The following is an 18,195-nucleotide window of genomic DNA, read 5'->3' on the forward strand; positions in this document are numbered from 1 at the left end:
AAGCAGCCAGATAATAATGCAGATGAGGGTCATCTGCTGTGTGCTGGACGCACTGACCATTTTGGACCACCCCAGCTAATTGGATGCCACATGCTGACCACGCTCAGCACAATGGGATGCTATCCGGCATGAAAGTGTCCTCACCAGCGATGTTTAAAAGGATCATGCAGTACTTACAGGTTAGTTGCTGGTTCACTACTTCTGGCTATTGTTTGACTTCTAGGCATTTTTTGCTCTGTTCTATCACTCGTTAGACTTCATTTTCTCTACATAGAGAGGTTTGGCTGCTTTTGCACTGCTGTTGTTTGCCTCACAGAATGTCTGTCTGCAAACATGGGTGGCCTGGTAGGGCTGCCTCTGGGTATAGAGCATGATTGGGAGCACCAAAGAAGACACTGGAGAAAACTGCCACAAGAGGGAGGAGGAGGAGGAGGAGGAGGGCACTCAACTGGAGGCCATATCCACAGAGGGTTCAAGGAGAAATTCTCCTACCACAACTTCACTAATGAGCAATGTATGAGATGCAGACATTTCACCAAGGAGGTTGAATATCGAACTATGTCAGCTGCTACAGCCACAACTGCAGACTCAAACCAGGGCATGAACAGCACTGCCTGTGGCTGTCAAGGTTACTGTCGCACTCAGTTATGCCAAGGGCTCCTTTCAGGCTGCAACAGGTGTCATCAGTAACATCTCACAGTTCGCAGTACACCGATGTATCTGGGAGGTCACCGAGGCTCTCTACACCAAGAGAAACACTTACATCTCCTTCCCTATTGACAGAGAGAAGCAGCATGAGGGAGCATGAGGTTTCGCCTGCATGGCAGGCTTCCCCATGGTGCAAGGTGCCATTGACTGCACGCTCATTGCCTTGTGTGCTCCACATCACCCACTCCCCCCTGGAATATTTATCAGTCGGGAGGGATTCCACCCCCTCAATGTCATGCAGAACTGTGCCCACTATTCCGCCAGCAGTCATAACTCTTTCATTCTGTGCCAATCCTCTGTGCCACCTTTATTCCAATTAGGCCTCCAAGTTAAAGGCTGGCTATTGGGTGACAAGGGTTATCCCCTCCTGACATGGTTCATGACTCCAGTTAGGAACCTGCACACAGCTGCACAGCAGGCCTACAATGAGAGAGCCAAGCTTCCACAAGGATCATCATCGAGCAAACAATCTGGGTACTCAAGCAACACTTTGGCTGTCTGGACTGTTCTGCTGGAGCTTTGCAGTACTCCCCTGATTGGGTATCCAGATTTATCGCCATCTAATGCATGTTCCACAACTTCACCATCAGGAGGGAGCAGCCTTTACCACCACCTGCAAACCAACAAGTTCAGGAAGAGGAGCAAGAAGTGGGAGGAGGAAGAGCAGGAGGCGGAGGGAGAGCAGGAGGAGATGCAACGACCAACAGAGCCCCTTTGTGCTTAAGCTCTCAGCGAGCAGTTCATCGAGGAGCGGTTCAATTAAGTCACATCTCCCATTCCTCATTCACCAACAGTCCCACAATCACTACCTCTCATAACCACATTGCCTTCCTTCACTCCACGCTTATTGGTCTCGGCCTCACTTCAGTACAAACATAAATTCCAATACTTAATCCAAATCCAAAACCAAATTTATCAAATAAATAACCTCAACCTTTGCAGAAAATATGACTATTCACCCTTGTGCATACCCTTAGTGCCGGTCTTTCATGTTCCTTTGCCTATGATCCCCATCTTCTCCATAAAAGGTGCAGATTCTTTTTAAGGTATTTAGCAAAAGAACCAGAGATGACATGAGCATAAAAGAATTTTCGCAGTGAGTTGTTACTCGCTGGGTCTGGAAAGCACTGCCTGAAAGGGTGGTGGAAGCAGATTCAAGAGTAACTTTCACAAGTTAATTGGATAAATACTTGAAGGAGAAAAATTTGCATGGCTATGGGGAAGAGCAAGGGAGTGGGACTAATTGGATAGCTCTTTCAAAGAGCCGGCACTGGCACAATTGGCTGAAAGGCCTCCTTCTATGGTGTATCATTCTATCCTAGTGCTCCTATGAGGTACTTCCCCAGTGGCTACAGCTTGGGAGGTGGAAGGATGCAAAGATTCCCTTGAGGACGCTCCAAATGTTCTTGGAGGACGACCTCGAGCAGCTCTGGCCCCAGAAGGCCCAGCTGCAGACTACACCAACTCGGCCTGGGCTGCCGCAGTCTGGGCTGGCTGGCTGAAGGGCACCGGTGGACTGGCTGGCTGGGGAGCAGGCCTGCTGTCATCTTGAGAGAAGGCAGCAGGTTCCTATCCCATGGAGCCAAGGCCACTCTCCTGGGATGGTGCCTCAGAGCTCCTAGTGCTCTGCTGGAGAATAGAATGCTGAAGTGATGCAATATCCTGGAAGCCCCTTTCAACAGAGCCAAGATGGCAGCTGTCTGAGCTTCCATGGCAGCAGTCTGTTACAGTATGATAGAATGTAATTGTTGGCAGGATGGTCTTGTTGCTACAGAAACCAGACTGCAGGATCTTACATATGGAGTGGCTGGGAATGCGGAATTAGATGGTGATGACACATTTGAGACCTCAAAGAAGAAAAGGAGGTAGAAGATGAATCATAGAATGGTTACAGCATGGAAGAAGGTCATTCGGTCCGTCGAACCCATGCCGGCTCCTTGCAAGAGCACCTCAGCTAGTCCCACTCCCACCCCCTTTCCCCGTAGCCCTGGAAAACAAATTTATTTCAGGTACTTATCCAACTTCCTTTTGAAAGCCACTATTGAGTCTGCCTCCACCACCCTTTCAGGAAGTGCATTCCAGATCCTAGCCACTCACTGCGTAACAAAGATTTTTCTTATGTCGCCTTTGGTTCTTTTGACAATCACCTTAAATCTGTGTCCTCTGGTTCTCAACCCTTCTGCCAATGGGAACAGTTTCTCTCTATCTACTCTGTCAAGATCCCTCATGATTTTGAACACATCTATCAAATCTCCTCTCAATCTTCCTTGCTCCAAGGAGAGCAACCCCAGTTTCTCCAGTCTATCCATGTAACTGAAGTCCCTCATCCCTGGAATCATTCTCGGAAATCTTTTCTCTACCCTCGCTAAGGTCTTCACATCCTTCCTAAAGTGTGGTGCCCAGAATTGGACACAATACCAGTGTTTTATACAGGGTTCATCATAATTTCCACACTTTTGGTAATCTATATCTTTATTCATGAAGCCCAGGATCCCGTAAGCTTTTTAAACTGCTTTCTCAACCTGCCCTGCCACCTTCAACAATTTGTGCACATATCCCCCTAGGTCTCTCTGTTCATGCACTCCCTTTTGAATTGTACCATTTCCTCTCCTCATTCTTTCTACCAAAATGTATCACTTCACACTTTTCTGCGTTAAATTTCATCTGCCACGTGTCTGCCCATTCCACCAGCCTGTCTATGTCCTCTTGAAGTCTATCATTATACTTCCAAGTTTTGTGTCATCTGCACATTTTGAAATTGTGCCATAAACACCCACATCCAAGTCATTAATATATATCAAGAAAAGCAGTGGTCCTAGAACCAACCCCTGGGGAACACCACTATATACCTTCCTCCAGTCCAAAAAACAACCATTCACCACTACTCTCTGTTTCCTGTCACTTAGCCAATTTTGTATCCATGCTACCACTGTCCCTTTTATTCCATGGGCTTCAATTTTGCTGGTAAGCCTATTATGTGGTACTTCGTCAAACACCTTTTGGAAATCCATGTACACTGCGTCAACCGCATTGCCCTCTGCAAATTGTTACCTCATCAAAAAACTCGATCAAGTTGGTTAAACACGATTTGCCTTTAACAAATCCATGCTGGCTTCCCTTAATTAATCCACACCTATCCAAGTGACTGTTAATTTTGTCCCTGATTATTGTTTCTAAAAGCTTCCCCACTACCGAGGTCAAACTAATCGGCCTATAGTTGCAGGGTTTATCTTTACACCCTTTTTTGAACAAGGGTGTAACATTTGCAAATCTCCAGTCCTCTGGCACCACCCCCGTATCCAAGGAGGATTGGAATATTATGCCAGTATCTCTGCGATTTCTTCCTTCACTTCCCTCAACGTTCTAGGATGCAACCCATCCGCTCCTGGTGCCTTATCTACTTTAAGTACAGCCAGCCTTTCTAGTACCTCGTCATTATCAATTCTTATCCCATCCAGAATCTCCTCTACCTCCTCCTTCACTACGTCTATGGCAGCATGTTCTTCCTTGGTGAAGAGAGATGCAAATTACTCATTTAGTAACTCAGCCATACCCTCTGACTCCATGCGTAGGTCTCCTTTTTGGTCCCTAATCAGCCCCACCCCTCCTCTTACTACCCGTTTACTATTTATATGCCTATAGAAGGCTATTGGATTACCTTTTATGTCAGCTGCCATTCTATTCTCATACCCTCTCTTTGCCCCTCTTATTTTCTTTTTCACTTCTTCTCTGAACTTTCTATATTTACCCTGATATTCACGTGCTCTTTTTCTGCTTCATCTTACTCACTATCTCTTTCGTCATCCAGGGAGCTTTGACTTTTGTTGCCCTACCTTTCGCCCTAGTGGAATGTACCTCGACTATACCCGATCTATTTCCTCTTTAAAGGTGGCCCATTGTTCCATAACAGTTTTGCCTGCCAATCTTTGATTCTAATTTACCCAGGCCAGATCCGTTCTCATCCCACTGAAATTTGCATTCCTCCAATTGAGTATTTTTACTCTAGATTGTTCCCGGTCCTTTTCCACAGCTAATCTAAAACTTATGATACTGTGATCACTGTTTCCTAAATGTTCACCTACTGACACTTGCTCCACTTGACCTACCTCATTCCCCAGAACCAGATTCAGCAATGCCTCCTTCCTCGTTGGGCCGGAAACATATTGATCAAGAAAGTTCTCCTGAACGCACTTCAGAAATTCTTCCCCCTCACTGCCCTTTACACTATTACTATCCCAGTCTATATTAGGATAGTTGAAGTCCACCATAATCACTACTCTATAGTTCTTGCATCTTTGCAAATTTGCGAATCCATATTTTTCCCACTAGTTGGTGGCCTGTAGAATACACCTAGTAGTGCAATGTCACCTCTATTATTTAACTCTAGCCACATAGATTCTGTCCTTGAACCCTCCAGGACATCCTCTCTCTCCAGCACTGTTATATTCTCCTTAACTGCCACACCACCTCCTATCTTTCCTTCCCTATCTTTCCTGAACACCCTATATCCAGGAATATTTAATACCCAATGCCCTTTTTTGAATCAGGTCTCTGTTAATGCCACATCATATTTCCATGTGGCTATTTGCGCCTGCAACTCACCAGCCTTGTTGACGATGCTTTGTGCGTTCACAGACACATACACTGTAAACCTATCTTAGACCATCCTGTGTTCTCTCTTGTTTCTCCTTTCTAATGCTTCATCCTGGTGCCCATCCCCCTGCCAACTTAGTTTAAACCCTCCCAAACAGCAATAGCAAACCTCCCTGCGAAGATATTGGTACCGGCTCTGTTGAAGTGCAGCCCGTCCGGACTGTACAGGTTCCACCTCCCCCAGAACCAGCCCCAATGCCCCAGGAATCTGAAGCCCTCCCTCTTACACCATCTCTCCAGCCACGCGTTCATCTGCTCTATCCTCCTATTTCTATACTCACTCGCGCGTGGCACTGGGAATAAACCCGGAGATTACTACCTTTGCGGTCCTGCATTTAAATCTCTTTCCAGCTCCCTAAAATCTGCCTGCAGGACCTCATCCCTCTTTCTACCTATGTCGTTGATGAAAAAGTAGGTCAAAAAGACAGCAGGTCAAGAATAAGCTTTCTCAGGAGGGGATAAAGGAACTTTTAAGATGGCATAACGATACCATGAAGAAAAGAGAGATGTTGGCAATGTCAGCCAGCATTGGTCCATGGATTGGTAGCAGCTAGTTTGGAAGGGACTAGATGAAGAAGGTCTCATGGAGGAAAGAGTCTGATGAGGATGAGGAGAGAAACAATTGAGCTTTGCAGATCAGGGAGGGGTGGGTGAAAGGTGTTAGGAAGGCAGAGACAGCAAAATTGGAAACTTCAGTCCATTTGCTCCTTGCATCAGGTGTTAGACTGGGTAGGGAAAGGAGGAAGATTTTGGTGAAAAGAAGTTCACAATAGCCCTTATCCTCCACAATGATATTGTAGTAGTAAGAGATTTTACCACTTTAAAAAAAATTTGTTTATGGGATGTGGGCATCGCTGGCAAGGCCAACATTTATTGCCCATCCCTAATTGCCCTTGAGAAGGTGGTGGTGAGCCACCTTCTTGAACCGCTGCAGTCCGTGTGGTGAAGGTACTCCCACAGTGCTGTTAGGTAGGGAGTTCTAGGATTTTGACCCAGCGACGATGAAGGATCAGCGATATACTTCTAAGTCAGGATGCTGTATGACTTGGAGGGGAACTTGAGGTGGCGGTGTTCCCATGTGCCTGCTGTCCTTGTCCTTCTAGGTAGAAGAGGTCACGGGTTTGGGAGGTGCTGCCGAAGAAGCCTTGGCGAGTTGCTGCAGTGCATCTTGTAGATGGTACACACTGCAGCCACGGTACGCCGGTGTTGGAGGGAGTGAATGTTTAAGGTGGTGGATAGGGTGCCAATCAAGCGGGCTGCTTTTTCTTGGATGGTTTCGAGCTTCTTGAGTGTTGTTGGAGCTGCACTCATCCGGGCAAGTGGAGAGTATTGCATCACACTCCTTACTTGTGCCTTGTAGATGGTGGAAAGGCTTTGGGGAGTCAGGAGGTGAGACACTCGCCACAGAATACTGAGCCTCTGACCTGCTCTTGTTGTCACAGTATTTATGTGGCAGGTCCAGCTAAGTTTCTGGTCAATGGTGACCCCCAGGATATTGATGGTGGGGGATTCATCGATGGTAATGCCATTGACTGTCGTCAAGGGGAGGTGGTTAGACTCTTGCTTGATGGAGATAGTCATTGCCTGGCACTTCCATGATGTGAATGTTACCTGCCACTTATCAGCCCAAGCCTGAACGTCGCCAGGTCTTGTTGCATGTGGGCATGGACTGCTTCATTATCTGAGGAGTTCCAAATGGTGCTGAACACTGCGCAGTCATCAGCGAACATCCCCATTTCTGCTCTTATGTTGGAGGGAAGGTCATTGATGAAGCAGCTGAAGATGGTTGGGCCTAGGACACTGTCCTGAGGAAATCCTGCAGTAATGTCCTGGGGCTGTGATGATTGACCTTCAACCACCACAACCATCTTCCTTTGTGTTAGGTATGACTCCAGCCAGTGGAGCGTTTTTCCCCCGATTCCCATTGACTTCAGTTTTACTCAGTCTCCTTGATGCCACACTCGGTCAAATGCTGCCTTGATGTCAAGGGCAGTCACTCTCACCTCACCTCTGGAATTCAGTTCCTGTGTCCATGTTTGGACCAAGGCTGTAATGAGGTCGGGAGCCGAGTGGTCTTGGCGGAACCCAAACTGGGCATCAGTGAGCTGGTTATTGGTGAGTAAGTGCCACTTGATAGCACTGTCGATGACACCTTCCATCACTTTGCTGATGATTGAGAGTAGACTGATGGGGCGGTAATTGGCCGGGTTGGATTTGTCCTGCTTTTTGTGGACAGGACATACCTGGGCAGTTTTCCACATTGTCGGTTAGATGCCAGTATTGTAGCTGTACTGGAACAGCTTGGCTAGAGGCGCAACTAGTTCTGGTGCACAAGTCTTCAGCACGATAGCCGGGATGTTGTCAGGGCCCAAAGCCTTTGCTGTATCCAGTGCGCTCAGCCGTTTCTTGATATCACGTGGAGTGAATCGAATTGGCTGAAGACAGGCTTCTGTGATGGTGGGGACCTCAGGAGTAGGCCGATATGGATCATCCACTCGGCAATTCTGGCTGAAGATAGTTGCAAACGCTTCAGCCTTGTCTTTTGCACACATGTGCTGGGCTCCACCATCATTGAGGATGGAGATATTCATGGAGCCTCCTCCTCCCATTAGTTGTTTGATGGTCCACCAGCATTCACGACTGGATGTGGCAGGACTGTAGAGCTTTGATCTGATTCGCTGATTGTGGAATCGCTTAGCCCGGTCTATAGCATGCTGCTTCCGCTTTTTAGCATGTATGTAGTCCTGTGTTGCAGCTTCCCCAGGTTGGCACCTCATTTTTAGGTATGCCTGTTGCTGCTCCTGGCATGCTCTTCTACACTCCTCATTGAACCAGGGTTGGTCCCCTGGCTTGATGGTAATGATAGATTGAGGGATATGCTGGGCCTATGCTGGGCCATGAGGTTATAGATTGTGGTGGAATACAATTCTGCTGCTGCTGATGGCCCACAGCGCCTCGTGGATGCCCAGTTTTGAGCTGCTAGATCTGTTCTGAATCTATCCCATTTAGCACGGTGGTAGTGCCACACAACACAATGGAGGGTGTCCTCAGTGTGAAGACAGGACTTTGTCTCCACAATGACTGTACAGTGGTCACTGCTACCAATACAGTCATGGACAGATGCATCTGTGACAGGTGGATTGGTGAGGATGAGGTCAAGTAGGTTTTTCCCTCGTGTTGGTTCTCTCACCACCTGTCGCAGGCCCAGACTGCCAGTTATGTCCTTCAGGACTCGGCCAGCTCGGTCAGTAGTGGTGCTACTTTGAGATGTTGAAGCCACATCTGCAGTGGACAATCAGGACAATCTTGAGCCATACCATATGAGCCCAAAACACCAGCCATCAGATTTGAAGTCATGCAGCTGGCTAATGTACCATAAAAGTGATGGGGTGCGAAACTGGGATTTGATGGAAACAAAGGTAGAAGCAAAGTATTTGTTGAGACATGCTGATGCCATGGTGAGTAGTGGACCAGAGAAAAGGGTGCTGGCAACTGGGAAGGGTGCTGGTGAGGGAGCAAAAGGGTATATTGTTCCATGGGAAAGAAGATGGGGGGCAGAATGGTTGCAGGAGGGCAAGGGGATGGTAAAGGCGATGAGGAAGTAAAGGTCCAGAGCAGCAGTCAATGCACTCATGTGGGCAGGCAGACAGTATCTTTGACTTACATAAACAAATCATGAGTTAAAAGTCCTTTAAATAGAAAGTGGAGAATGATAGCTGGAGTCTGAATTCTAGTGTACATGTACGGTCAGAATGAAATAGTCACGTATGTCATCTAAGTCTTAGCATTTAAATGTTCACTCCCAGTGCATGCACAGAATACACCCCATCACTAGTTTTGTAGGTTTATTAAAAGAACTTGCAGTTATATAGCACCTTTCACATCCTCAGGATGTCACAAAGTTCTTCACAGCCAATGAAGTTCTTTTGAAGTGTAGTCACTGTTGTAATGTATGCAAAAACAACTGCATGTGTGCACAGCAAGGTCCCACCAACAGCAATGTGATAAATGACCAGATATCTTTATTTTTGGGGGTGTTGGTTGAGGGACAAATTGTGGCTATGACACTGGGAGAACTCCCCTGTTCTTCAAATAGTTCCATGGGATCTTTTATGTCTACTCGAGAGGGAATACTTGGTTTAATGTCTCATTTGAGAGACGGCACCTCCGACAGTGCAGCGCTTCTTCAGTACTGCACTGAAGTATCAGTCTAGATTATGTGCTGAACTTCAACCCACAACCTCCTGACTCAGAGATGAGTGCTACCACTGAGCTAAGACAGACATTTACAATATTTAATATTTACATGGTTGTTTTCTTAATTCCCTGTGAAAGCAAGTATTGGAATATTCTAATATGTTACAGCAAAGAAATAGGCCATTCAGCCATCAAGGCTATCATGGTGTTTTTCTCTACAAGTTAACTAGTCTAATTCTACTCTCCTATTTGCTTTCAATACCCTTTCTTTCCAGTAACTAGCTAATTCTCTCTTAAAAGAACTTGTGGGCTCTCCTTCAATAATGGTTTTGGCAGAATATTCCACGTTAAAACTACCCTCTGTGAAAAGAATTATAATCTCCCTTTTTATATTATCTTAAATGTATGCCCTCTTGTGCCAGGTGGGGTCACTAGACAGGAAGGTAGTTCATCACAAAAAATGAAGAACAGGAGGTGAGTGGAAAAGTATAAGAGAAAAGTGAGTGTCTGATTTCTGAGTTTCAACATTACATAAATCTAACCTGCGCATTCTTACATTTGAATGTGTAATTTACAGGGCTGTTAATTTCAGACAATATAGGAGGAGCTTGTATATATTTCAAATTGTTATGGCACTTCCAGTCAATCAGAAGTGTTGCTTGCTGGAGCAAGCCATTGAAACAATAATGAACATGGTGCCTCCGCAACAATGATTGGACCGGTCATATCTTGGAAAGGATGCACTCAAATGTTAGCCGGTGGGGAATGAGTGGGTGCTGCTGAACAGTTGGATGGGGCAATGGAGAAATGAGGGAGGGGAGAAGAATGGCAAGTACTGTCATTCAGTGAGGAAGAGTTCTCATTTATTAAAATGGAGCTTAGAGCATTGTAGGGCAGCTGAGAACATCTCAAGACCACACACTTAACAGTGGTAGTAAATAGATAAAAATAACTGAACATCTTCGAGTGTTTTGGTTTATTGTTAAGCATAGTTTAATGCTTTAACCTTGGAATTGTATAAAGTTATTAACCTATACCAGTGAAGACAGCAGATTTATCTGCCCCTGCATAAAGCCTGTTGGGTGTGACTGAGTCACAAGGCTAGATATTATATGAAGAATAACTCATTTCTGGCAGGGACCCCAAAGCCCATAACACAAAACCAAGTTTACAGGTGAAAGCTTCAATTGATGAGCTCCAGAAGATAAATGGTGAGAAAGGCATATACAGGCAATGATGGGATCCCTTTAAAAGCAATTACCTAAGAAGTGTCAATGGCTTAGATTATATGACAGAACAAAACTTTAAACAGATGAGCTGGTACATTAATCATCCAATGGCAATCCAATACAGCCGATTCTGTCACTGGTCATCGCATACTGCATGGTGCCACCAACACCAGATGGGTGAGGTCAAGGATGTTGGGAAAATCCTATGCACCATCTCCTCCTCTTAAAAAGTGATTCATCACAGCAAATCCCACAATAAGGAATGCTCATCTCCAATCAAGTCAAGTCAAACACGATGGATGAGTAGCGAGCCAGTAGGTGAAGATGTCACTCAAAATTATAATTGCAGACCTGCACATAGGTAGATTATGATAATTGGTCACTTGTTAACTTAATGAAGCAGCATTAACATTTCACAGCACCCCAAATGACCAAAGAAGGCAGAGTGTTCCTTATCTCAGTTCTGAAGAAGTGAAGGGAAATAAATTCATTTTTTTGAGCATTTCTTCACAATTACGTTCCCTGAAGGCAGGACTAATTCTGGTCACTTTTCCCTGAACCTTTCTTAATGCATCTATATGTTTTTGAAGTAGAATGTTCAAAAATACACGCCATACTCCAGAACTGGCCTCCCCATTGGTCCATACAATGTCAGTATAACTTGTTCTGAATTGTAATCCAATGCGCTCCATATGCCTCCCAATTTCCCTTATTACTAACTGCTTCACACTGGATGCTTTCAGGATTTGATCGATGTACACTCTCAAATTAAATTTTGCTGGAGCAAAGACTGAGGGGAGACATGATTGGAAGGTAGCAAACATGACCCCGCTATTTAAGAAAGGAGGAAGAGAAAAAACGGGGAACTATAGGCCAGTTAACCTGTCATCAGTAGTAGGCAAAATGCTAGAATCTATTATTAGGGACGTGGTGACAAGGCACTTAGAAAATCATAATATGATTAGGCAGAGTCTTTATGAAAGGGAAATTGTGTTTGACAAATCTGTTAGAGTTTTTTGAAGATGTAACTACTAGGATGGATAAGGGGGAACCAGTGGATGTAGCGTATTTAGATTTTCAAAAAGCATTCAATAAGGTGCCGCACAAGAGGTTATTACACAAAATTAAGACTCATGGGATTGGGGTAATATATTAGCATGGATTGAGGATTGTTTAGTGGACAGAAAACAGAGAGTAGGAATGAACAGGACTTTTTTGGGTTGGCAGGCTGTAACTAGCGAGGTACCACAAGGAGCAGTGCTTGGGCTTCAGCTATTTACAATCTATATTAATGACTTCGATGAAGGGACTGAGTGCAACGTATCCAAGTTTGCTGATGATACAAAGTTAGGTGGGAAATTAAGCTGTGAGGAGGATGCAAAGAGGCTGCAGAGAGATATAGACAGGTTGACTGAGTGGCCAAGAAGATGGCAAATGGAATACAATGTGGGGAAGTGTGAAGTTATCCACATAGGTAGGAAAAACAAAAAAGCAGAATATTTTTTGAATGGTGAGAGACTGGGAAATGTTTACATTCAGAGGGACCTGGGTGCCCTTGTACACGGATCACAGAAAGTTAACATGCAGGTGCGGCAAGCAATTAGGAAAGCAAATGGTATGTTAGCTTTTGTTACAAAGGGATTAGAGTATAAGAATAAAGACGTCTTACTACAATTATACAGGACATTGGTGAGGCCACACCTGGAGTACTGCGTACAGTTCTGGTCTCCTTACCTAAGGAAAGACATGATAAGGCAGGATCTGGCCAAAGTGGACTGGGAGCAGCTACTTATAGGAAAATCCACATCAAAACAGTGGGAGACTTTCAGAAGGGAAATAGAGAGAGTACAACGCCAACATGTTCCTGTAAAGGTCAAGGGTGAGACCAACAAGCAAAGGGAACCTTGGATGACAAGGGATATACAAAAATGCATTAGGAATAAAAGGGGGGCTTTTGGCAGTTACAAAAGACTAAAGACGGAAGAAGCCCTAGAGGAGTATAAAAAGTGCAGGGGCGTACTTAAAAAAGAAATTAGGAGGGCGAGGAGGGGCCATGAAATAACACTGGCGAGCAAAATAAAGGAAAATCCTAAGATGTTTTATAAGTATATTAAGGGCAAGAGGATAACCAGGGAAAGGGTAGGGCCCATTAGGGACCAAAGTGGCAATCTGTGTGTAGAGCCAGATGAGGTAGGCGGGGTTTTAAATGAATTTTTTGCATCTGTGTTCACTATGGAGAAAGACGATGCAGACATAGAAATCGGGCAAGGGGACTGTGACATACTTGAACATATTAGCATCGAGAGGGAGGAGGTGCTAGCGGTTTTAGCAGGCCAAAAAGTGGATAAATCCCCAGGCCCGGATGAGATCTATCCCAGGCTGCTGTGGGAGGCAAAGGAGGAGATTGCAGGGGCTCTGACACAAATTTTCAGAACCTCTCTGGCCACAGGGGATGTACCAGAGGACTGGAGAACAGCTAACGTAGTATCATTATTCAAGAAGGGTAGCAGGGATAACCCAGGGAATTACAGGCCAGTGAGCCTAACATCTGTGGTAGGGAAATTATTGGAAAAAATTCTGAGGGACAAAATTAGTCTCCACTTGGAGAGGCAAGGATTAATCGGGGATAGTCAGCATGGCTTTGTCAAGGGTAAATCATGTCTGACCAATCTGATTGAATTTTTCGAGGGGGTGACTAGGGGGGTGGATGAGGGAAATGCTGTGGATGTGGTTTACATGGACTTCAGTAAAGCTTTTGACAAAGTCCCGCATAGGAGACTGGTCAAGAAGGTAAGAGCCCATGGGGTCCAGGGTGCCTTGGCGCGTTGGATCCTAAACTGGCTGAGTGGCAGGAGGCAGAGGGTGATGGTCGAAGGTTGCTTTTGTGACTGGAAGCCTGTGTCCAGTGGGGTACCTCAGGGATCAGTGCTGGGTCCCTTGTTGTTTGTGATCTACATAAATGATTTGGATGAGAATGTAAAAGGTATGATCAGTAAGTTCGCAGACGACACGAAAATTGGTGGGGTGGTAAATTGCGAGGAGGAAAGCCTCAGGCTACAGGATGATATAAACGGGTTGGTCAGATGGGCGGAAAAGTGGCAAATGGAATTTAACCCTGAAAAGTGCGAGGTGATGCATTTTGGACGGACAAATAAGGCAAGGGAATACACAATGAATGGTAGGACCCTAGGAAGTACAGAGGGTCAGAGGGACCTTGGTGTACATGTACATAGATCCCTGAAGGCAGCGGAACAGGTAGATAAGGTGGTTAAAAAGGCATATGGGATACTTGCCTTCATTAGCCGAGGCATAGAATATAAGAGCAGGGAGGTTATGATGGAGCTGTACAAAACGCTGGTGAGGCCACAGCTGGAGTACTGTGTGCAGTTCTGGTCGCCTCACTATAGGAAGGATGTGATTGCTTTGGAGCAGGTGCAGAGAAGATTCACCAGGATGTTACCTGGGATGGAGCGCCTCAGCTATGAAGAGAGGCTGGACAGGCTGGGGTTGTTTTCCTTGGAGCAAAGAAGGCTGAGGGGGGACCTGATTGAGGTGTACAAAATGATGAGGGGCATAGATAGGGTAGATAAAGAGGAACTTTTCCCCTTAGTAGGGGGGTCAATAACAAGGGGGCATAGATTCAGGGTAAGGGGCAGGAGATTTAGAGGGGATTTGAGGAGGAACTTCTTCACCCAGAGGGTGGTTGGAATGTGGAACTCAATGCCTGAAAGGGTGGTAGAGGCAGGAACCCTCACAACATTCAAGAAGCATTTGGATGAGCACTTGAAATGCCATTGCATACAAGGCTATGGACCAAATGCTGGAAAATGGGATTAGACTGGACAGGGATGGATGGGCGGCGCAGACACGATGGGCCGAAGGGCCTCTTTCTGTGCTGTAAAACTCTATGACTCTATGACTCTATGACATGCTTGCCTTAGAAGGAGTGCAACGAAGGTTCACTAGACTGGTTCCTGGGATGAGGGGATTGCCCTATGAGGAGATATTGAGTAGACTAGGCCTATATTCCCTTGAGTTTAGAAGAATGAGAGGTGATCTAATTGAAACATATAAAATTCTTAAGGGACTTGACAGGGTTAATGCTGAGAAAATGTTTCCCCTGGCTGGGGAATCTAGAACCAGGGGTCAGTCTCAGAATAAGGGGTCGGCCATTTAGGCCTGAGAGGAGGAGAAATTTCTTCCCTCAAGGTGTTGTGAATCTTTGGAATTCTCTATCCCAGAGAGCTGTGGATGCTCAGTCGTTGAGTATATTCAAGGTGTGGAGATGCCGGAGTTGGACTGGGGTGGACAAATGTAAGAAGTCACACAACACCAGGTTATAGTCCAACAGCTTTATTTGAAATCACAAGCTTTCAGAGCGCTGCTCCTTCGTCAGGTGAGAGGCAGAGGTCAATAAATTTTTGGGAACTAAGGGTATTAAGGGACATGGGGATAGTGCGGGAAGGTGGAGTTGAGGTAGATGATCATCCGTGATCTTGTTGAATGGCAGAGCAGGCTCGAAGGGCCAAATGGCCTACTCCAGCTCCCATTTATGTTCTTATGATACTGGTCTTTAAAATAAAGAAGGGAAGTTAAGATTGAGAAAGCTATTTAACTTGGTCAATCAGTGTTGGACTAAAAGCCACATGTACAAATTCACAAACCTTGAGAAAAATATTTTGTACTTATAAATGGTGGACATGTGTACAGGTTCCCAGAGAGGGTAATTAGTTGATATGGGGTTAATTGGTATCTTTAAATCAATCTTTCAATGGGATGTGGATCAATATCTATTGAGACAGGGAATTGAAGGTTATAGGAATTTTTGTTTTTTTAAGAGGAAGTAGAGTTCCTTAAAGTAGGGGATCTAAAGATGGAGAGGAGAAAGAAGAAACTACAATATTCTGGATGGAGTAAGCTAGATGGGTCAAATGGCTTTTCTAGCTCCCTACTTTCTAATGATCTCATATTCATATATTTCAATGCTATTCAACATGTTCAACAGAGACAACACTGGAATTTTCTAAACAAGTTTGGATAACATGATAATAGGGTGGCATGACAGGCCACCATATTATCATATTAGGGGTACAGTAGCATGGTGGTTATGTTACTGGACTAGTAATCCAGAGGCCTGGCCTAATGATTCGGTAGACGCGAGTTCAAATCCCACCACGGCAACTGGTCCCTTAAGAATTTTATATGTTTCAATTAAATAAATCTGGAATTAAAAGCTAGTATCAGTAATGGTGACCATGAAACGAATGTCGTAAAAACTCATCTGGTTCACTAATGTCCTTTAGGGAAGGAAACCTGCCGTCCTTACCCGGTCTGGCCTACATGTGACTCCAGACACACAGCAATGTGGTTGACGCTTAACTGCCCTCTGAAATGGCCTAGCAAGCCACTCAGTTGTCTCAAGGGCAATTGGGGATGGGCAATAAATGCTGGCCCTGCCAGCGACGCCTACATCCCATGAACGAATAAAAGAAAATAATTGCTGGTGGTGATGCATCCAATGCATTCCCCCCAAAAAATGTTGTGGGAAGTATTTTTCAGGTTGTTTCTCGCAACTATACTAGGCAATGCCATAACACACTAGAGAAGAATATCTATTCTGGTAGCCAACAGCTTTTTCCAACTTCAATAGACTAAAGTCTAAAACTTAGATACTGCAATCTGTTATTCATGAACTTTTATTTATTGATAACTGAGTTATACTTCCCCATTCTGAAGCTTATCTATAGCATCAAAACAAAAGTTCATCGATCTGAAACGTTAACTTTGTTTCTCTCCACAGACCGGCTGAGTATTTCAAGCATTTTTTGTTTTTATTTCAGATTTCCAGCATCCGCAGTAGTTTGCTTTTCTATAGCATATTAGGTTAGGTTTGAAAAAGAGAAACATAACAGTTACTAAGATTCTAGATTTTGGAAAGGCTAACTTTAACAGGATGAGACAGGGGTTTTAAATGAATATTTTGCATCTGCCTTCACTATGGAGAAGGACGATGTAGGCATAGAAATCAGGCAGGGGGACTGTGATATACTTAAACAAATTAGTATTGAGAGAGAGGAGGTACTAGCGGTTTTAGCGGGCTTAAAAGTGGATAAATCCCCAGGCCCAGACAAGATGTACCCCAGGCTGCTGTGTGAGGCAACGGAGGAGATTGCAGGGGCTCTGACACAAATTTTTAGAACCTCTCTGGCCACAGGGGAGGTGCCAGAGGACTGGAGAACAGCTAACGTAGTACCATTATTCAAGAAGGGTAGTAGGGATAAACCAGGGAATTACAGGCCAGTGAGCCTAACCTCAGTGGTAGGGAAATTATTGGAAAAAATTCTGAGGGACAGAATTAGTCTTCACTTGGAGAAATGTAAGAAGTCACACAACACCAGGTTATAGTCCAACAGCTTTATTTGAAATCACACGCTTTCGGAGCGCTGCTCCTTCATCAGGTGAAGTGGAGAGATGCATAAAGACACAGCTTATATAGTCAGAGAATAATGCCAGATGATTACAGGTAATCTTTCTAACCGCCATTTATCACACCTCGGCAGAGAGATAATCACAGCAGTCAAAGGTGTGAATGGTGTCCAAGCAGGTTAGTCAGGAAAACATTACATCAAAGAACAATGAGGTGGGGTCACAAGGGGTCAAATGTTGCAGATGCTGGGGTCTGTGTGAAAAACAAAAAACAGACAAAAAAACATTTTTTTTGCTGGAAATCACAGCAGGTCCGGCCGCATCTGTGTAGAGAGAACAAGCCAATGACGACTCGAGTCTGGATGACCCTACGTCAGGTGGGGTTACATGTAGCGTGACATGAACCCAAGATCCCGGTTGAGGCCGCCCTCATGAGTGCGGAACTTGGCTATCAGTTTCTGCTCTACGATTTTGCGTTGTCGTGTGTCTCGAAGGCCGCCTTGGAGAATGCTTACCCGAAGATCGGAGGCTGAATGTCCTTGACTGCTGAAGTCAGTCAAGGACATTCAGCCTCCGACCTTCAGGTAAGCATTCTCCAAGGCGGCCTTCGAGACACACAACGACGCAAAATCGTAGAGCAGAAACTGATAGCCAAGTTCCGCACTCATGAGGATGGCCTCAACCGGGATCTTGGGTTCATGTCATGCTACATGTAACCCCACCTGATGTAGGGTCATCCAGACTCGAGTCGTCATTGGCTTGTTCTCTCTACACAGATGCGGCCGGACCTGCTGTGATTTCCAGCAAAAAAAAAATTTTTGTCTGTTTTTTGTTTTTCATACAGACCCCAGCATCTGCAACATTTGACCTCTTGTGACCCCACCTCATTGTTCTTTGATGTAATGTTTTCCTGACTAACCTGTTTGGACACCATTCACACCTTTGATTGCTGTGATTATCTCTCTGCCGAGGTGTGATAAAT

At 45.1% G+C, this 18,195-nt stretch overlaps 1 protein-coding gene across 3 annotated transcripts in view; it reads right to left on the minus strand.

The window, feature by feature from the left end:
* The window catches only part of cmya5 (cardiomyopathy associated 5), a 98,143-nt gene that overhangs the window by 72,174 nt on the left and 7,774 nt on the right, over nucleotides 1–18,195 (minus strand). The window lies entirely within an intron of this gene.

Source organism: Somniosus microcephalus, chromosome 1, assembly GCF_052327205.1.
Source record: "Somniosus microcephalus isolate GS21.2 chromosome 1, FLI_Smic_1.0, whole genome shotgun sequence".
Classification (NCBI taxonomy): Eukaryota; Metazoa; Chordata; class Chondrichthyes; order Squaliformes; family Somniosidae; genus Somniosus; species Somniosus microcephalus.